The 20,778-nt window shown below is 33.9% G+C and overlaps 1 long non-coding RNA gene across 1 annotated transcript; it reads left to right on the top strand.

Moving 5' to 3' along the window:
- The first annotated feature begins 1,416 nt into the window (after positions 1-1,416).
- Positions 1,417-17,490, top strand: LOC116874560. The gene is made up of 3 exons (XR_004384023.1): positions 1,417-1,448; positions 2,425-2,500; positions 17,400-17,490. It is a non-coding gene; the product is annotated as an uncharacterized LOC116874560 (long non-coding RNA).
- The last annotated feature ends 3,288 nt before the right edge of the window (positions 17,491-20,778 follow it).

Genomic DNA, 20,778 nt, shown 5'->3' with positions numbered 1-20,778 from the left:
CTATAAGGTGAATTATTGAAATGGTTGCATCTCTTAAAACCTTCTCCATTGAATTCAGATCAATAAGTAAAAATAGGTGAGGTTGTTTGCTTGTTTTTGTGAATTATAGAAGCCTATTCAAAAACTAACAGCTTGGGCATTTTTTAGCAGTTCATTTCTCAGCATCCTATTGTTATGATAGCCAAAGGCAGTACAAGCATCCTAAGGAAATATGCTATCACTGCTGTGGTTGAATAGTCCACATTCTTATGTATGTACAACTAGCTTTTGTTTAGGTCATTTCTAGTCTCCTTCAGGTCCTGACCCTATACACATATGTTAATTTATACACCACTTAAACAGACTACCAAAATTTTCTTATCATTCAGACCAATAAAGAATTTGCCTTTTTATTTTTGCTTTCTCTAAATTGATTGGAAAAAAAAATGTAGCTAGGAAAACATACCATTTGATACAACTCCTGGAAATTGAATATTAGATAACTAAATCAAAATACTTTATTGTCACTATGGATTGTAGTTTGAGAAGACATCAAATCAGATACTACTCTGAATCAAAGGGTCTTGCACAATGATTCTTCTCAATGTGGCATCTCAGTATGAATGCCGTATTCCCTCTTGTGAAGTGAAGGCAGAGGTATAGAGGTATCAGGAAAAGATTTTTTAAAGGGATTTTCAACCTTTTACCCTTTAAAGGAAAGGTCTTGAAATTCAAGAAAATTTCACATTTCAAATATATCTGTCCAGCAAAATGGCAAAAATCTCCCTGATTCAGATGATTAAAATAAGCCTCCTGCTCTTCTCACCCTGGATAGCTCAATTACTATTGCAAGACTGTGATTTGAGCTGTGGATTAAGAAAGATTGCAACACCAAAGTCCTGGAGACTTTCAAGAAAGTAATTTCTTTTTCCTTTGTACTTTAACATGTAAATAGCTGGAAAAAGCCCTCATCAGAATTTCCTTGGGTAACATGATCAGCAAAAAAATAATAAAGCAATGGAAAAAGTCCATTTTTCTCTCTATTGTGATGCGCTTTTTGGCTTCTTAAAGTGTCCAGGGATCTGGAATTTGTAATGTAGAAATGCTGAACTGTCTGTGGTGGGCATTGGAGACCAGGCCAGAGAGCAAGAAATATCTATTTGTTTAGACCACAAGACATCCTTTGAGAGAAACTAACAAGAGAAATCTCTTTGAAACAATTTAGCAATTCAGTAATATAAAACCTCCTGAAATTGACTTTGAAGCACCTGCTTTAAATATCAAAGTAAAATCCTGCAGTTTTCAAGTCACAATTTTGAAAAAGCTTTACATTCTCTCTTTTGGTTAAAAAATGAAGATAAAAATTAGTGTTTATTGATGAAGTTTTAGAATATAGGTGAGGTTTGGTGGGGTGGAGTCTGGAGCCAATGACCAAGAAAGAATTATTGAGACATCTTTGGTACAAAATGGTGGGTTATGAAAGCACGGGGACAGGACCCCTGGACAGAAAGAGCTGCTGCACTGGGGTTGTGAGGGGTGGCAGGTTATATATGATGGGGTTGGGGAGGTAAGGAAAAAGCTAGGTTTCAAAAGAACATTCATATGCTAAAGAAGACCTACAAGAGGCCTTGAGGCCGTGTCATTGTCAAGATTTTTCCCTCTAGCAAGATGTTAACATTAAGATAGATAGGAGATTCCAAAAGAATGTCATATAAGTCCCACCCAGGAGTGGGGGTGGGAGAAGGTTGCTGTGTGTCAGCTTTTGCTTTGTCCTCAGCCAGCCTTCTGTTCCCTCATCATTTATTGGGCAATTCCTATGTGCCAGACTCACATAAATAAAATGTTGGGTATTCATAAGATGCAATGTTATTTAGTCATAAAGTGGAAGGAAGTACTGATACATACTATAACATGAATGATCCTTGAAAGCATTATGCTAAATGAAAGAGGTCAAACACAAAAGACCATATGATTCCACTCATATGAAACGTCAAGAATAGGTAAATCCATAGAGAGAGAAAGTAGATTAGTGAGAGTAAGGGACTGGGCAGGGGGAATAGGGAGTGACTATTTTTGAATACTGGGATTTTATTTTGGGAATGATAGAAATGTTGTAGAATTAGTGGTAATGATAGCACAAACTTGTAAACATACTGAAAACTACTGAATGATACACTTGAAAAATGCAAGCTTTCTATACATGGACCTTCTTTCACCTTCCTAAATAAGTCATTAGCTGGGATGGGGAAAAAAATGGAACAGAGAGGAATTATTCCTTCAAGAATTTAATTATTCTTTTTGGTGATTGAGGTATAAATTTATAACTTGAATATAAGGTAAAAGGAGGTAATAATTATGGAGGTGAACATAACAAAATTTTACAAAGCTCTTTTTGCCTGTCTCTTCCAAACTCAATCTGTAATTCAGTTAACAATTTTGTTCCAGGTGTCAGCATGTCTGTTTCATTAACAAAGCTAAGAAAGATTTCTTGAGATTGGTATAAAGTTCACAAAGATTGAAAGTGAGAAATGGATACATGGATATATGGATACATTGTTTTATTGTTTCTACTTTTATGTTTTGGTGAAAATTTCTGTAGAGTAAGTGAAAGAAATTATCTCTTTGGGGGAAAGCATTGTTTTCCACAAAAGTTGGAGGATATTTTTCTTTCTTGCATTTTTGTAATGAAAATAGAATACCAGTGAAATGCATCCAGATCTTAAGTATATATAGAGAGTTCAATGAGTTTTGATAAATAAATACTACCCTGAGATATTAAGCCATTCCCTCACTATAGAAAGTTTTCAGTTGGGCACCTGGGTTGCTCAGTCCTTAAGTGTCTGCCCTAGGCTCAGGTCATGATCCCAGGGACTTGGGATGGAGCCCTGCATCAGACTCTCCGCTCTGCGGGAAGCCTGCTTCTCTCTCCCACTGCCCCTGTTTGTGTTCCCTCTCTCGCTGTGTCTCTCTTCTCTCTCTGTGAAATAAATAAATATTTTTTTAAAAAAAGTTTCCAGTCATTACCTCTCACAAGCAACAACTCTTTTGATTTCTGTCACTAGAATTTGTTTTGCCAGTAAATACAGGCAAATAATGTATCTACTCATTGGCCATTTGAGTATCACATTGAATAGCCTTGACATTTTTGTAAAAAATTCAAGCGCATATATATGTGGATCTATTTCTGGATTGCATTCTACTTCATTGATCTATTTGCCTATATTTATGAACCTAATACTGTACCTTAATTACTACAGCTTTTCAGTAACTCTTGAATGCAAACTGAATCAACTTTGTTCTTTTCATAACTATTTTGCTATATTATGTGTTTGTATATAATTCTAATTGTCAACTTATGGAAACATTTGTTGGTATTGTGATAAGTGTGGTATTGAATCTATAGAACAAGTTGGGAAGAATTGTCTTAACTGTACTGGTTCTTTAAATTCAAAACATGATTTATTTCTTCATTTATTTAGGTCTTAGATTTTTCTCAAAAAGGTCTTATAGTTTTTAGTGTAGAGGACTTAGATGTGTTTGTTAAATTTATTCCTACATATATTATGTTTTTTAATGTTAATATAGGTGGGATTATTTAAAAACTTTATTTTTCAATTTTGCATATAGAAATACAAGTGATTTTTTATATTGCTGTTCTATCATGCTACTTTGCTATGTTCATTTATTTGACCTAGTTATTTTGTAGACTCCTTTAGATTTTCTGTGTACAGGATATTGGTATCTGTGAATAAAGGCAGCTTTTTTGTCCTTTGAATTGATAGGACTTTGTCTTTCTTGCTTTACTGCTTTTGTTAAAACTTTAACTAAAATGATGAATAGAAATAGTGAGAAGAAATCTTTGTCTTCTCAATTTCAGGGCAAAAGTGTTCAATATCTCAGCTTTCAATGTGATGTTGGCTATAGGGTTTTTTTTTTTTTTTTCTTTTTAATTAACCCTGAAAAAATTTCCTAAATTCCTAATTACCTGAGAGTTTATTTTTAAATGATGTGTCTTGAATACTTTTTCTGTACCTATTAAGATGCATATATGATTTTCTGCTTTTTTCTTTCAATATGTTGAAGTACAACAATTTTAGAACTTCCCACTTTTAAAATTTAGAAATGAAAATTATACTTTTAAAAAAGATTTTATTTATTTATTTGAGAGAGAGTGAGAGCTAGAGAGAGAGATCACACATAGAGGGAGAGGGAGGGAGAGAGATAAGTAGGCTCCCCACTGAGCAGGGAGCCCGACGTAGGACTTGATCCCAGGCCCTGGGATCATGACCTCAGCCAAAGGCAGAGGCTTAACTGACTGAGCCACCCAGGCATCCCTACATTTAAAAAAAATACTGTTTTAGCTGCATCCCCCCAAAATGACATGTATTTTCATCATTATTCACTTTGACATATTTTTGATTCAGTGTTTATTTACATGTGTGCTGCTCAATTTCCAAGTACTTGTTTTTTAAATTGAAGTATAATTTATATATGGTATCATGCTTCTGTCAAGTGTATGATATGATTCAACAATTCTATGCAATTCTCAGTGCTCATTAAGGTGAGTGTACTCTTAATCCCCTTCGTTTTTAAAATAAATTTTTTTGTTATTGATTTTTAATTTAATTGTCAGAGAACATACTCCATAAGATTTCAGTCTTTTAACATTTACTAATACTTATTTTGTGGCCCAAGATATAGTCTGTCTTGGTGAACATCCAGTAAGAACCTAAAAAAATGTATGTATTTTGCAGGTATAGTTTCAATGTCCTACAAATGTGAATTAGATCAAGGTCATTTATAGTATAATTCAAATATTTTGTATTCCTTATTTTTCTAGCATTCTGTGATTGCCAGGTATATTTTTTCCATCCTTTTACTTTCAACCTTACTGTTTTGTTTCTTTTTTAATATAGAAAGTATATCTCTTATAGGCATCACAGTTATAATTTGTCTGTTTTTGTGATCTGATCTGGCAATTTGTCTTTCAATTGGAGGCTTTTTATCTATTTATGTTTAATATAATTATGGATATATTTGGATTTAAGTATACTATTTCTATGTGTTTGAGTCATCTGTGCTTTTGTTTTCCTTTTTATCCTTTTCTCCTTTTGTTTATTATCTTTTAACATTCTATTTTGATTATTCTATTTCTTTTAACTATATCTATTTGTATTATTATTTATCACTTTCTTTAGAGATTACCAATGCCTGGTTAACTTGTCAAGGATTAGAGTTAATATTTATCAGTGTATGTAAAATGTAAAACATTTTTAATAGTATAATTCTATCTATACTTATCTATTTAGTTATATGTTTTATATATACTATGTTATATAACAAATCAATATTACACATTGACATAAACCAATCAGTTATCTTTTCAAAGAAATTAAGATAATAAAAAGAGGGTTTCTAAAATTTAGGTACACATTTATCATTTTGGCTCTCTTCATTTCTTCCTATAGATTTGAGTTTCCATCTGTTGTTATTTCCTTTTAACTTGAAAAACTTCCTTTTGCCTTCAATACAGGTTAAGTGGTGATAGATTCTGTTTTTTGCCTGTCTTATCCATTATATCCATCACTGACTTTTTTTGAAGAATATTTTCACAAGATGGAGAGTTCTAAATTGACAGTTCTCTTCTTGCAGGACTTTAAAAATGCTGTTCCATTTTTCTCTGGCCTCCATTGTTTCCGAAGAGAAGATAGTCATTCTTACTACTGTGATCCTATGTGTGTCATTTTCCCTCTGGGCCCTCTTAAGACTTTTTGTTTTTAGTGTCTGACTCCAATGGGCCTTAATATTCTGTTCCTTATATTTATTCTGTTAGATGTTTACCCCATTTTTTTGGTTGTATAAGTTAATATTTTACGCTAAATTTGTGAATATTTGCCATCAAACATTGTTTTCTTTCCAAACTTTTCTCTCAACTTACGGAGTTTCAGTTACACAACATGTTGGACAAGTTGGTATTTTCCTAAAGGTTACTGAATATTCATTTAATTTCCTTGTAATTACCCTTTTTTTCTAAGATTGGATACTTCTTATTGACGGTCTTCAAATTCACAGATCCACTTTTGCAGTCTTTTAAACCCATGCAGTGAATATTTTACTTTACATAATTTTCTTTTTCAGCTCTTGGAATTCAACTTGGCTCTTTTAGTTTTTGTTGTATCTCTTCATATTTTTTATCTTCTTCTTTTAATGTTTTCATTATTTTTTTTGCACATATCATGTGGTTTTGCACATAATAGTTGTATCTGTTAATTCTACCATCTGGATCATCTTGGGGTTTGTTTCTACAAATTGCTTTTTCTTTTGACTGTCCTATATTCTTAAGGCTTCATATATTTTATAATTTTTAATAACATACTGGGCATTACTGATGATGTTATAGAGGGTCTAGGTTTTATCTTCCTAGTATAATATAATCAGAGTCTTATAATAGGTGAATGGAGACTGATTTTCTCCTAAAAGTTAAAGAAGTCCATGTCGAGCAACAATTTTACCCTCACAACACTATCAAGAAGTTAATTGAGAAGTTTGATCAAAAGGATAGTGGTCACCCTTTTGTAGATAGTCTTTATCTTAATATCTGCTCATCGAAGGAAATGGATGCATACGAGAGTATTCTAAAGGCGTGAGGGAAGATTCCTTCTACAGCCAAACCTGGGAATCAAGATACTTATTAAATACAGTCTGTGAGTGAGAATTACTGGTTCTAATCAACTAATTCGGTTTTGTCCTTTTATTTACTTGGTATTTAGTCCTGTGGTTGATATTTTTTTAAATAAGAGTTTGACCAAAGAAATATTTACCAAAATGTAAACTACATAAATCAATCTAAACTTTTCAAATGTTTTCACCTGAGAGGAGTTTAGAACAGTGGAAAAGGAAGATTGGGGGCAAGTGGCTCAGCAATGAAAATGTACTTTATAGATCAGAAGTGTGCATAACTGGGGTTTGGCTTCCACTGGCTGAGGGGCCTGATTGAGAAGAAAGAGCCAAAGTGTGGGGATTTAAAGCTAGAAGCAAGCTAATTTTAGATTGCAAATAATAGATATAGAAAAAGATCCACAGGATAATATTACAAAACCCATTCCTCTGTCAGCTCAGGATACATTTGAACAAAGAGATCAAATATAAAACTGACCTCAAAACCAGTGCTTAGCCACTGCTCTGGGCCCTAAAAAAGAGTTGTGAATGAAGTTTAGTTCAAGTGGATACTATTCCGATTAAATTCAATACTTCTGCCTCTTTAGAAGAAGCTGAGATAGAATTTTTTTTTAAACCAAAAGAAAAATATTCTGAAAATGCCACCAGATTTTTGTACATAATATGTTTCTCACACATTGCTCTGCATGTTCTTTGTCTGCAGGAGGGAGTGTATGAATGAGTGCTAGAGTATTTGTGCCACAGTATCTCAGAAGAGTTGTTTCCAAAATGCCAGTCTATAGATTGATACAAGCACACACAGTGAAAGAGAAAAGTAAGAATATGAGTTTTTCATAGAGCTAATAATTAAAGGATTTACCTTAATTCTGAATTTAAGGTCTTCCTACTTTTTGGCTTTTACAATATCCTTTTGGAAAAAGAACAGTATTGGTACTTGTATTTTTAATTACCTTTCTTGGAAGAATGAAAATTGATAACCTTATATAAATCCCTCCATTAAAATGAGTCTGTGGCATTCAAATTCAAGGCACATATTCTTTAGAACAGCATGAAAGCATTTAGAAAAAAATGAAACAAGAATATACATCATTAAAATTAAGCCTCTATCGATTGTGAGACAATCCATTCTTTCTGGCAGAACTACTTTCAGATAGAAAACATACCACCAAATAATTAATTATTCATACCATCAATAGTGAGATGCATCCTGATATCAGGCTTGTTAATATGTGAAAAAATGTGATGCTAAGAATCTATGAAATAGAGTGTGTGATTTACATAGAGACGATTCATTCATTTAACACGTAAGTATTCTTCCTATTATTCTTTGACACAGTGTAACTGAGCCTAGGCATTGAAGAGTTTGAATGATACATGAAATTATGAGCCAACCATATTCTTCATTCTTATCCAGTGCAGGACTTCTCAAAATTTTGAACTTTTTCAAGTTATCGTTTTACCCATTTCTCATTTGATGTCCATGTTTGACTATTCCAAGTGCTCTGGTTATGCAAACCATCCTGTAGTCTCAAACATTCCTAGCTCTGTGGATGAAGAGTGGACGAAATAGCCACCCTAATATATATAGGATGTGCTTTTTTTTTTCTTTTTAAAGATTTTATTTATTTGACAGAGAGAGAGATCACAAGTAGAGAGAGAGAGGAAGGAGCAGGCTCCCGGCCTACCAGAGAGCCCGATGCGGGACTCGATCCCAGGACCCTGAGATCATGACCTGAGCCGAAGGCAGTGCTTAACCCACTGAGCCACCCAGGCAGCCCTAGGATGTACTTCTTTAAGTTGGGGAGGAGAACCTGTTTACTGCCAGATGCACTCATAAGGATGGTGTTTCTCTCTTTAAGCTGAAGGATAACAGGGGATGTTGTTAGGGAACATAATTAGGAAAAATAAATTCAAGTTTCTGCTCACCCTAAATTCTCAAGTATTTCTCAGAGTTGCTGAAATAATTTTTTCACGTTCTTTAGGAAATAAGAATCTCTGACCCAGGATCAGCAATAAGGTTCAGGGTAAATGAAGATCTGGATTGAGAAAACCAAGTCATAACCCCTTACTAAAAATTCGCATTGGCCTCCTCACTTCTAAATGTCTTCTTTTGATGGTGTTGACCCTTCATCAGATATAGAAGAGAAACACTAATGATGCTTTGTTGGAAATGTTAATAGGGATAAAAGGGAAACACAGCCTTAGCTTTTTCTTGAAGACAATTATAATGAATAGTAAACTTGTTCTCAGTTGTGCATATTGACACTAAAAAACAACTGATAGAAACACCATGAGGCAAGTATGAAATGATCATGATAGTGAAATAGTAGTCTTGTTTGTGCCACAGGTTCAGGAATAGGAAAGAATTTTAATATGCTTAGGGTAGGGGTTTGACCTAATGTTCTGATGTGTGATGAAGTTGAAAATATGTAACTTGGGATAAGAAAATGGTCTGTAAGGAGAGGGAGAGGAAATTTGTGGCTTTTTTCCATTTTAAAATAATAATGGTTTCCTTTAGCCAACTCCAGGGGATTTAGTAACTTTTTGTATTGGAGAAGGGTGGCCTATGCCATATGGCTACCCCCTGCTTCTGTGTTCAGTCTACAAATAGCACAATTTGGGAGCCCAGGACAACTTGTTCATTGTAAATCTATGCTGTAATTCTTCTTTATGTCTGAAAACTATATTCAAGATTCCTTTCTGGCTCTTGAATTGCCTTCAGAAAAATCAACTAGCAAGGGTCTGAGAGAATAATTTCTAAGCGAGTGACAGAAAACTGTGCCCTTTCCACAGACCATTTCAAAATAACCTTTGATGAGCCCACAATCCATTTTAATTACCTGTGCAAATATCCCATTTCTAATATTGTGAGCAATGAATGGCCCTGTAACTCTGTGTAATTGCTTGGGATATTGCTGCTTGGATACTGAATGTTTTATGAAGGACACCTATTTAGCTACAAAATTAAAGGCCAGAGTATTTTAAATTTTGGACTAATATTCAGCCATGCAACTTTGGATAATTCTAGTTTTTCTTTTAAATTCTCTCTCTCTGTTTGTGTAGAGAGAAGTAAAAACATGATTTCGGAATGCTATCATATTGTTTCAAGCAATTTATCACATCATATAATTCATTCAGTCAGAATAAACATAGATTTCAGCAGATGTAAAAATCAAGGAACAGTTATAATATTCTGTTTGATGGAAACAGGAAAATATATAAATACACATTAAACAACTTTTTAAAAAGATAAAGAGCATTTTAATTATTTTATAAAGATCTCTATTTTGTACATTTTCCAAAGTCAACTCGGTAGAAATTTACGGCTACTTGGCAATTGGCAAAAATGTTTAGAGAATGACCACAACTACTCAGTTTCACTTAGATTCTGAATAGTGTTTTAGCTACAAGGCACTATAACTCAGTGATCAGAAAAAAAATCTTAAGTTATCAGTTTCTTAATATTTGTTTTTCCAAACATAATAATGATTACCACCAGAGTATCTGTAAAATCCTTTGTAGTCTTTAGAAGTAGTGTACTACTTACTGGAATTATGGCAATTTCTTCTTCAAATGATAGCAACCATTTTGATTTTTTAAAGAATAACTATTCACTGTTTTTAAGTGTTCTGCTGTCCTTACCTTTAAAACAGAGTTAGAGCTATCCTTGCAGTTTTCCAGGGTTATCATAAACATAATACTGACATTGTGTACTTCTATTTTTCTTAAATAATTCTACTAACTCATTGTAAATTGTTTACTGACATGGTAAATTCAAATAACTAACTATACTTTAGCAATGTAGTCTGCAATGCAAACTTTTATAATACTGAGATACCAGTTTTAAGCTAAAAGTAAATGAGCATGACCAAATCACTCCAAGACCATAGCATTCAATCTAACTGCAAGGCCATTAGAAATGATACATGCAAACTGAGATCAGTGTTTATGGTGATTGGTTCCATGACACAATTACATGGATATACTTTCTTAGTAGGATAGAATAAATTCCCTGGTTTGATCTGACATGTTGGGATAGATGGGGCCAAAGTGAAGAAGTACAAGGTCCATCTACTACACCAGGAGCTGTTTTATATGGTGGATGGAAAGGAGAACATAGTTTGATGGATTGAATTTGATTTGTGTTTAACAGGATATTGCAACATTTCAAAGACTAGTTTTCAAATTGTAGGCTACCATTTGCAGAGGTGTATACTGGACTGAGTAGTGTCATCCCTACCCAAACTCAACATCTACCTAGAACCTATGAATATTATCTTATTTAGAGATAGGGTCTTTGCTAATATAAGTAGGTATAGATGAAGTTTTACTGGCTATGGGTGGCCCTAAATACAATATGACTGGCGTCTTTATAAGAAGAGGGGACTTTAGATAAACAGACATATTAGCTATTTGTAGCCCTGCAAAGATGTGTATGCTATAAATGGGAATTCAAACTACTTTAATTCATTATGGTCTCCATTAATAAGGAAAAACAAAGTGTATTTATAATTGTATATCTTATATTGATCAAGTACTTTTTGAGAAGAGAGAATATTTATTTGACTAAGCATCAATGAGAATTGAGTCTTCCATTTTTACTTTCCACAGACAAGCTTCTGGCTCTGTACTTTTCAAATCTTGATTCTCTACCAAATCAACATATTTCATATGTCAAGTATGATACTGTGATACAACCTCTGGTCCTTCAACATTATGTCATTTTGAGAATTTTACCACAACATATGTCTATGTGAACATATTGCTAGGGCCATTCCCAGGGCCTTGGACAGTAGGCCCATTTAGTGAGGGACCCTAAGCTAAGCTTCATTAGCTTACTAAAGATATAACCCCTAGCAACAGGAACAGAAGCTGGCCTGTAGAAAATAAAGGAGTATCTGGTGGGTAGGCAGTGTAATGCTTATAGCAGCCTGAGAGTTTAGGTGAATTAGCCAGGAAAAAAAAAAAAGCCAGAATAATGGTTAGAAAGAGAGGTAGGATCACATGTAAAGGTTCTATTTGTGGAGTTGTGGATTGAATTTTTAAGTTTGGGGGTATGAATATACAGAGGAGAGGGTAGAGATGGAGAGAAAGGAGCAGCAGGTGGAAGAGAAGGGAGAGTACAGGGTTGGGGAGGAGAAAGGTGGAAGAGAAGGGATAGAGGAGGGAGAAGGGGGAGAGGACAAAGGGGAAGGAGAAGGGACAAAGGAGGATGGGGAGGCTCCTGTGGCAATGATGGGGAGAGGAGGAAAGAAAGAAGAAGAGGGAAAAAGGAAGAGAATCAGGGAAGCAGTTTTGGCATTTCCAGTCACAATCCCTAGTCTCTCTCCTCTTTGGCATTTGTCCAAATTCCTAGTAGCTTTCCCTGTTGTCCTTATTGGGGGAGGGTATTCTCCATCCTCTTAGACTTCCTGTCAGCACTTGGATGTCAGTTGTTCTCTCTCAGGCTGTTGCCAAAGCTCTGTCCCATTGTGGCCTCTGAGCATTAGACCCTTACCTTCTTCATTTTTCTGCACCCAGCCACAAAGTATTTTCCTGTCTCACATCTCTTCTGGGGAAATCTCTCAGACAGCAGGGGAAGGATTAGAGGTTGGGCACAATACATGATGAGGTAAAAATGGGGTCTATAGGAAGTGCAAGGCAGATTATCTCAATATAGACATTTTCCCTAGAAAGCAGAACATTAATTCTCTGTTCTATAAAATCATTTGAATGAATATACAATTTCATCTAATGAGCTTGATTTTTACCATTATAAGTGTTTAATATAAATCCCTTATCAAAATGAATCATGAAAGACTGCCTTCTAAATAGGTTTTCTTTGGATATTGAAGGGCTAGGACTTTTAAGATATTTTGGAACCTGCTGCCTGAAAATAATACCACAATCAAAGTGCCACATTTGGCTGTGTTTGTATGCTGCCAAAAAAATAGGAAGAAAAATGAAAAATTCGCTCATTCATCTGGAAGTTTCCAAATATCCAGATGTTTGGCATCATACATACTGTTAGGTGATTAATTGGTTGGGCTGTTCATATTCCACATGTTTGGCAATGTGTACATAGATTCGGGTTATGTTTTCAGATAGGGAAGTACAATGTATTTTATGTGCTCACTTGGGACCCCAAGGCTAATGGTGTCAAATGGATTTTTCCCATTTGACCCCCATGAACAGAGTTCAGTTTTCCTTATGTTATTTAGTCCTACAAAAATGCAGGTGCAGATATTTTATTACTTTTTAAATCTCATAAAGTACTAAAAGATTTGAATAAGAAAAATAGTTCTGTTCCAGCAGAAATCATTTCATCCCAAGGAAAATTTTCCTCTCATTATTCCAGCAAATGAACAATAAAAAATACATGAAATCATAGTATCACCAAGTCTGAGAATAAACATCAAAACTTGACTGTTTTCTTTCCTTTAAGGCAGAATGGGGAGAAAAGATGTTTAAAAAAGGACTTTTAGTTAAATTATACTTTAAACACACGACTTTATTACATTAAGATCTAGAAGAGCTAGGAAAATGATAATTTTCACTACATATAGTGACTCCTTGAGTTTTGTTTGCCTAGAGTTAATTTTTTGTCTAGAATTTCCCAGCTGGGCTATGCTATTTGTTTTAAATTGATTGTGTATTCTATATGGAGCTATAACAGAAAACTGGGAAAACAGATCAATTTAGGGACCAGAGAGCTGCCATAGAAGAGATGTTTATATTAATTTAAGAGACTTAAAGCCTGTAAGCCTTTCCTTCAATATGTCTAATGACTTAATTCAACAAATATTGACTGAGTTGTTCTCATTTGAAGAGCACTTGCTTTACTACCCTGGGAGAAGCAGAGTTAAACAGAATAAAAGTCTTTCATTTCAGCTGACTAAAAGAATATTGACCTGAAGCAAGAAATCTGATAAAAAAACACAGTGTAGGGAAGAAATGTTTACCAAATAGAAATTATCAATCAACTATTATTTAATATTCATCATCAATATTTTTGAGATTCAGACTTAAAACAGCTACTAACATATTCTTAAGGAAAAGAAATAGAAATTAGGAGACATTTAAGGAAATTTAATTCTTCCTGCTTTTACTTGACACAGAAATTATTAAGGAGAAAACAGAACAAAACAAAAGTAGGATTACAGGTTTTCTTTTATACTTGAATGATTTAAAAATGTATGCCAACATTAAAACACACCTTAAAGAATTCTAGTAAATTGGTCAGCAAGCATTTCAGTGATAAAAATGCTGATAGTATAAGTGCAAATGACAGAAAAAATGAGTGAACCTGATGGATTGATTCATTCCAAAGAGATGAAATTATTAAAAGATCAAGTGCAAAGAGAAAAGCCCATAAATATTGATGTGTCTGATACACCGAGAAAAAGCAGAAAGACACATGATAGCTCTGAGATGGATGACTAGTAATTGCAAGAGGTATATAAGGCAATAAATTATAGCAAATAAGTAGATAACATTTCTCAGATTAAACCTCAATTGTGGGCTGAAACAAATTGGTGTGGTACAGGAGGCATGACTTCAAGAATTTTTTAGAAGAGAACTACTACATGATGTACCATAACAGATCAAATTGCTCTTGTGGGAAGTACATTCTGCTATAGAATAGTTTCAGTAAAGCAGGGGAAGTTTTTTTCTCTTCCCAAACTGTCCAATAGAAATACACATCTGAAAAATGTGGCTCCAGAAGAGAGACTAAGCAAATGTAGAAAATAGGAACATCAACATTAAAATCGTTATCACAATGATAAGAAACCACTATTTCAGTAATTATAATAGTAATAAAACACTTTCTGTGCTTTATTTGTTTATGTAAATAGAATCAGGCATAAGTAGAAATCAATACAAATGGCTAGATACTATTGGTAGTTTGATTCAGCAACTAAAGGTTAAATTATTGAAACTTCTAGTGCAAAAGGAAAAAATCCATAAATATGTATGCATTCTGCTACAGTATAGAAAACACCAGTAAATGACTAAAGGCAATGTGAAGAAAGTATTCATTTCTGATGTGGAGTTCCATAAGAACAATCTCAAGAGAGAATAAGGTGATAACGGAGTTGGATTTCAAAGGCTAGATATGTTTCCAGAGAGGAAGAAGATAAATCTAGTACTAAGAAATGGAGCCTTTGATCAACAAAACAAGATTGGATGAGGCATGTTGGAAGCCCATATGTGGGCCAATGAGTGAAAGTAGAGAAAACTGCATCGTAAAGGTGGTAGATAGTCTAAAATACAGCGACAACAGAGGAGTGCGAAAATTTCAGTTTAATTTAAGCTACTCAGATCTATGGTGCTTTGATTTGGTAAGCTGTATCAGTACATCAGGAGGATCCAGGCTGTGGTAAAATTTAAAGTCAGGAGCAATGGTTTTACACTCTGGAGGTTTGCTGGGTTTGCCATGGGACCCCAGCATTAGCTATTTTAATTAGGACAATGTTCAACCTCAAGGGAGGAGAAATTGGAAGGGGCTAGGAAGGTTGTCAACAGCCAAGTGAAGCAAGTTTGTTTTCAAGGAACAGTGTGAAGACTGAAAAACATATGGTTGTCCTTGCTTTCATCTAAGTACCCTAAAAACTGGTTTTATGATATCAAAACTAAATTTTGTACACAGTGGCAGATGGAAACCCTAATATGCTGCCTGCTTTGGCAGGATGTATTTGAGTTGAGTTTGGATGACATCGTATATGTGAAGGGTATTGAGTGGTTACAGATAAAAAAAAACTCAGTAAAAGAAGGACTGAAGGAGGGATGGATAATCTCAGGTTGTATTTAGGGAAAGGACTACTGATACCATATGGAAACCCAAATGCCTGCCAGTGGTCACCTGTAGGTTGTTTTCTAAGTATCCTAGGTTTAACACATCTAAACGTAAGCTTCTGTGTTTTCTCCCAAACTGGGTCTTTTCTTCATTTTAGTTATAGGTACCTGGCTGCTTAAGTCAGAAATTTAAGAGCACTCTTTGATGTTTCCACCTTCCTTACTACTTTCATTCTATTCATCAGCAAGTCCTATCAATTTCACCTACAAAGTGTTCCTGGTTTCCATACACTTCCATCTCTATTGCCACTCACTTGTCCAAGCCTCCATGTTCTCTGGACTAAATGATTGCCCGTCAGGCTCTTCACTTCTCACCCTTTTCCTAATCCATTCCCCATGGATTGGGTTGATCAGTTACAATTATAAATCAGATCCATTTGCTAATCTGCTTAAAATAAGTTCAAAAACTTAAAAATTAAATTTCTCATTATGGTCTTTGATGTTATGCATGATTGACCCAGTCTGCCCCACAAAGTGTTTTTGATCATTGTTGTCCATGCTCACCATGCTTCAGGCATGTGTGTATTTTTCAGTTCTTTAATCACACCAGATCATTTCTCAAATTGGGGCCATTGTAGCCTTCTGTATATAATTTTTTCATCATGTTACTAGGCCAAAAGGGAGGCCTAACAGTTTCATTTATTAAGTAGTTATGACTAAATAACTTGATAAGTATTTATGTCCTAACAACTTATTAGCTGTTTAAAAAATACACATAAATTGAAAGAAAAGAATTTATTTCATTTTTAACCACAATTATTAATGAATGGGACATGTGTACCACTTTTCATAGCACAAATTCTCAAACTTTGGAATCAGACTGAACACTGACAAACTCATATTTAATTCCACAAAATTTTTTTGTGTGGTACTTGCTTTTTGCTGCAGCACCTGCTGGAATTTTTAGAAATCTGCTTTACAAAGATAATCACGTCATGAAAAGAAATGTAATGTGATCTAACATTGAAACTGCCAACTATCTACTGTTAGTAACTGGCCTTGTGTTTCAAGGATATTAGGTATCACTGTCTTTTGCTCTTGAAAATTTAAGTTATCTCAGAACATCCTTGTTGAGTTCACTGTGGTGCCCTAGGGTATCTTGGCACACCATTTGGGAACCAAAGCTCTAGAGGATTTGAATGGAACAGTGACCTGACCTAAGATTTTTAACAGAATCACTTTGGCTATTGTGAAGAAAATACTGAAGGGGTAAAGGTAGAACCATGTCTAGTTAATAGCCTACTGCAATAACTGACAGCTAATGCTGTGGTCATCAGACTGGAGAGGTAATAGTGTCAGTAATGAGAAGGAATGCTATATTTAAGACTGTGCTTATAAAATTGGATTCCAGCTACAGAGGAAAGAGAGGAAATAGGGATAACTCCAAGTTTATTGGTTTAAGTAACTGGAATAATAGACCAGCAATCTTAAAGAGGGTAGAAGATGAGGAACTCTGTTTTCTACATGTTGAAATTGAGATGCCCATTGGATATCTACAGAGAAAAGGTAGATAGGAAATTAGGGTTTGGGGTTCAGGGGAGAATTCTGCTCTAGAGATAAACATTTGATGATGATGTCGTATTTTCATCATCTATTTACAGGCAGGGGACTAGAGAGTTCCAAGGAATCAATTATACAGAGAAAAGTTGCAGGAGATAAAAAAGGAAGTTAACATATAAATTAAATATACTTTTTTCTACGTGGAGGGGAAAACTGATGCTGGTGCTGGTCAAAAAGAATTGCTGACACAATAATCTACAGGAGAGGAGAGATATGGAATCAAATCTAGAGGTTTAGTTAGGAGATGGTATTAGCTGCTATCCATAATAATGCGGAGAGGGTAGGGGCTAAGAAAAATGGAAGTGTGGTTGTAAGTTCTTTTCTAAACTTGTTTTTTCTTTTCAAAGAATTATAAACAAAGCCATCACCTGAGAGTAACAGAAGTGGGAAAGATGTTGGAATTTTGAAGAGAGAAGTTATGAAACGGCCAAGAGAGAAGAAGAACAAATGGAATAGGGTAAGTCACATTGTTGGGGAGCATTAATGGCCGATAGGAGGTTAGTGATCATGAACCAAAATGAGAGCATTTAGCATGGTTTTATGGTTTCCAGAGCCAGGTTTGTCTTTCCTGGTGCAATAAGTAGACAGCTATACTTAACAAATGTGCTTTTTCAAAGTATGGTGAAGAAAGAGAGGGTAAAGAAATTAAGGGTATATTTAAGGTAGTAACTAGAATAACTGATCCTAGATTTTAAGGTGATTAAGGACAGTAAAGATGTTAGGGAGGGGAGGATCAATGAAAAAGTAGTAGAATCAATAGTTTGTAAAACCTCGTGGGTTCAAAGAATTATTGGAGTAAGGGTACTGGAGATACTACTGGTCAAAGAATAGATTCTTGAAGTTGAGATTAAGGCAAAGTTACAATTGTTGTAAATTACAAGGTAGAGGTTCATCCATGGAGCCACTGATTTAGTGTGTTAAACAAAATATTTGGTGAAGGCGAGGTCTGGGAACTGCATTAAAATGATCATTAATTTGTACTTGCTTTTATTTCTGGCTTTTGAGTCATTCTTAGGAAGGCCTTTTATATTCCAATTTTATAAAATAATTCTATATTTTCTTCTGTTACTTTTAGGGTTTCATTTTCTACATTTAATTATTTCATGTCTTAGGAATTCTTCTTGAAATATGATTTGAGATAACAATATAATCTTTTTTTCTTCAGATATATACCTAGTTGGCCTAATACCATTTTTTTAAAATTTTATTTATTTATTTGACAAAGAGAGAGAGAGGGAAGCAGGCTCCCCACTGAGCAGAGAGCCTGATATGGGGCTCAACCCAGGACCCTGAGATTATGACCTGAGCCAAAGGCAGAGGCTTAACCCACTGAGCTACCCAGGCACCCCCCAATACCATTTCTTGAACAGTCTATCTTTTTAGCACTGATTTGAGAAAACACCTTTAACGTATATTAGAATTACACATGTATTTGGGCCTACTTTATACTTATTATTCTATTTTTTTATTTATATACTCATATCATACTCTTAAAATTATTGAGACTTTATAATAGCTTTAATATCTGTTGAGGCTAAGCCACTCATTGCTTTTCTCTTTCAGTGGTTTCTTGCCTATTCTTATACACATATACATCTCCAAATACTCTGGAATCTGATTGTCTTTTTAAAAATTATTAGCATTTTAATTGCAATTGTGTTATAAATTAAGGAGAAGTGACATTTTGGGTCTTCTCATTTATAACATGTGCATCTGTGACCCTTAGACATGTACTAGTTTGAATTTATAGGTCTAAGATATTTGATAAATTTATATTATTTCATATATTTTTCATCGCTAATGTGAAGGTGATCTTTTCTCCCATTATATCTTTTGATTGGTTGGTCTTTAAATATATGATAACCACTGATTCCTGTGTACTTATTTTTTACCCTTGTGATTTTACTAATTCTCTTACTGTTTGCAATAATTTTTTGGTTGATTCCCATGTGTTTCAGGGTATACAATCCTATCATTTTTAAAAAGTTTATCACCTTCTTTCCAAATTTTATATTTCCAAATTTTGTTATTATGTTGTTTATATTGTTTTTAATTGATTTGACAGCTAATTGGAGTAAAATGTTAATAATAGAGATACTGATCATATTTTGTTTTGCTCTTGTGTCTAATAGTAATTCCTCAGTTAAGCAGAATGCTGGCTTTAGGGAAAGACTATTTTTTCATGTATACTGATACTATTAATGGTTGGAAATCAAGAATGCTTTGAATTTTGTCTTTTTAGCATTTAAGGAGATGGTTATTTTTTCTCCTCAGAAATATTAATTTGATAAATCATATTAGGTAAATTATATTAATAGATTCCCTAATTCTGAGCCATTTTGCATTATTGGACTAGATCTCACCTGGTCTTAATGGATCATACTTTCAATTACAATGTATTACATAGGTGATTTTATTATATTCACAAGGAAAATTAACCTACAGTGTGTATGTGTTGTTATTGTTTTTAGTGTCATCCAGATTTTGGTATCAATGCTATATTTGCTTCATTAAAAAACTGGAATTTTCTTCCTTTTGAATACTCTAGAACAGTTTATATGTCATTAAAATTATTTAGTCTTCAATAGTTTGTAAGAATTCTTCTGTGAATCTTCTGAGCTTTATTTGGGTAGTTCAGGAGTTAGCATGTATCCTTATTTCTTCCATAGATGTTACTCTGTTTAGTTTTTTTTTTTTTTCCAGTTGTGGTAAATTATGTTTTCCTAGAAAATCATTTATTTCATCCAAGTTTTCTATTTTGTTTGCCTAGAGTTGAGCAAAGTTTCTTGATTCTTTTAATTTCCTGTTTTTAATGATTTTATGTTTTTCCTCCTGTAATTTCATTTAAAACTATTTTCAGTTCTTTTTTCCCTGATTAACTTTGTTAGTGGTTTGTTTCATTGATATTTAAAAGATTAATCAGTTAATCTTTTTTTAAGCCAGTTTTCTAACAGAGCAAATCCTTTTATTAATTTCTTCCTTCTGCTTTTTGTTGGTTTAATATTCTTTTTCTAAATTTTTGAGTCAGATTTTTCACTGATTAAATTTTTAATGCCAAAAATTCCTCTAAACACTGTTTTAGCTCCATTTTGTAGACTTGATTTGTAGCATTTTCATTATTATTACTTTCTAAAAATTTATTTAAGAATTTTAACAGCTAAACTGTTAACAGCTAAAACAATGTTTTAGCTCCATTTTGTAGACTTGATTTGTAGCATTTTCATTATTATTACTTTCTAAAAATTTATTTAAGAGTTTTAACATTTCTAGGTAGAAAAGCCTTTTATTATTTTATTTTATATTTAAGTTCTATTTTCATTCCATTTGAAAAAAGTTATATTCTCTATTTGTAAGATGGAGAGGTCAATAAATATCAATCAAGTCTACCTCATAATGATTTGGGTATTTTATTTTATTTTATTATTTTAAAATATTTTTATTTATTTACTTGACAGAGAGAGATACAGCGAGAGAGGGAACACAAGCAGGGGGAGCGGGAAAGGGAAAAGCAGGCTTCCCGCATCAAGCAGGAAGCCTGATGCAGGGCTCAATCCCAGGACCCTGGGATCATGACCTGAGCCAAAGGCAGATGCCTAATGACTGAGCCAACCAGGTTTCCCGATTTGGGTATTTCATATCTTTATTTTTTTTCTCACTCAGGTTTCATGAACTGAGAAGGGGAAATGCAAATCTCCTATTTTTAAGCGTTTCTATTTAGCTTTGTAT

Source organism: Lontra canadensis, unplaced genomic scaffold (assembly GCF_010015895.1).
Source record: "Lontra canadensis isolate GAN:19392208 unplaced genomic scaffold, GSC_riverotter_1.0 scaffold37, whole genome shotgun sequence".
NCBI lineage: Eukaryota > Metazoa > Chordata > Mammalia > Carnivora > Mustelidae > Lontra > Lontra canadensis.
Note: the sequence above shows the minus strand (reverse complement) of the source record. Positions and strands in the feature narration are given on the sequence as shown.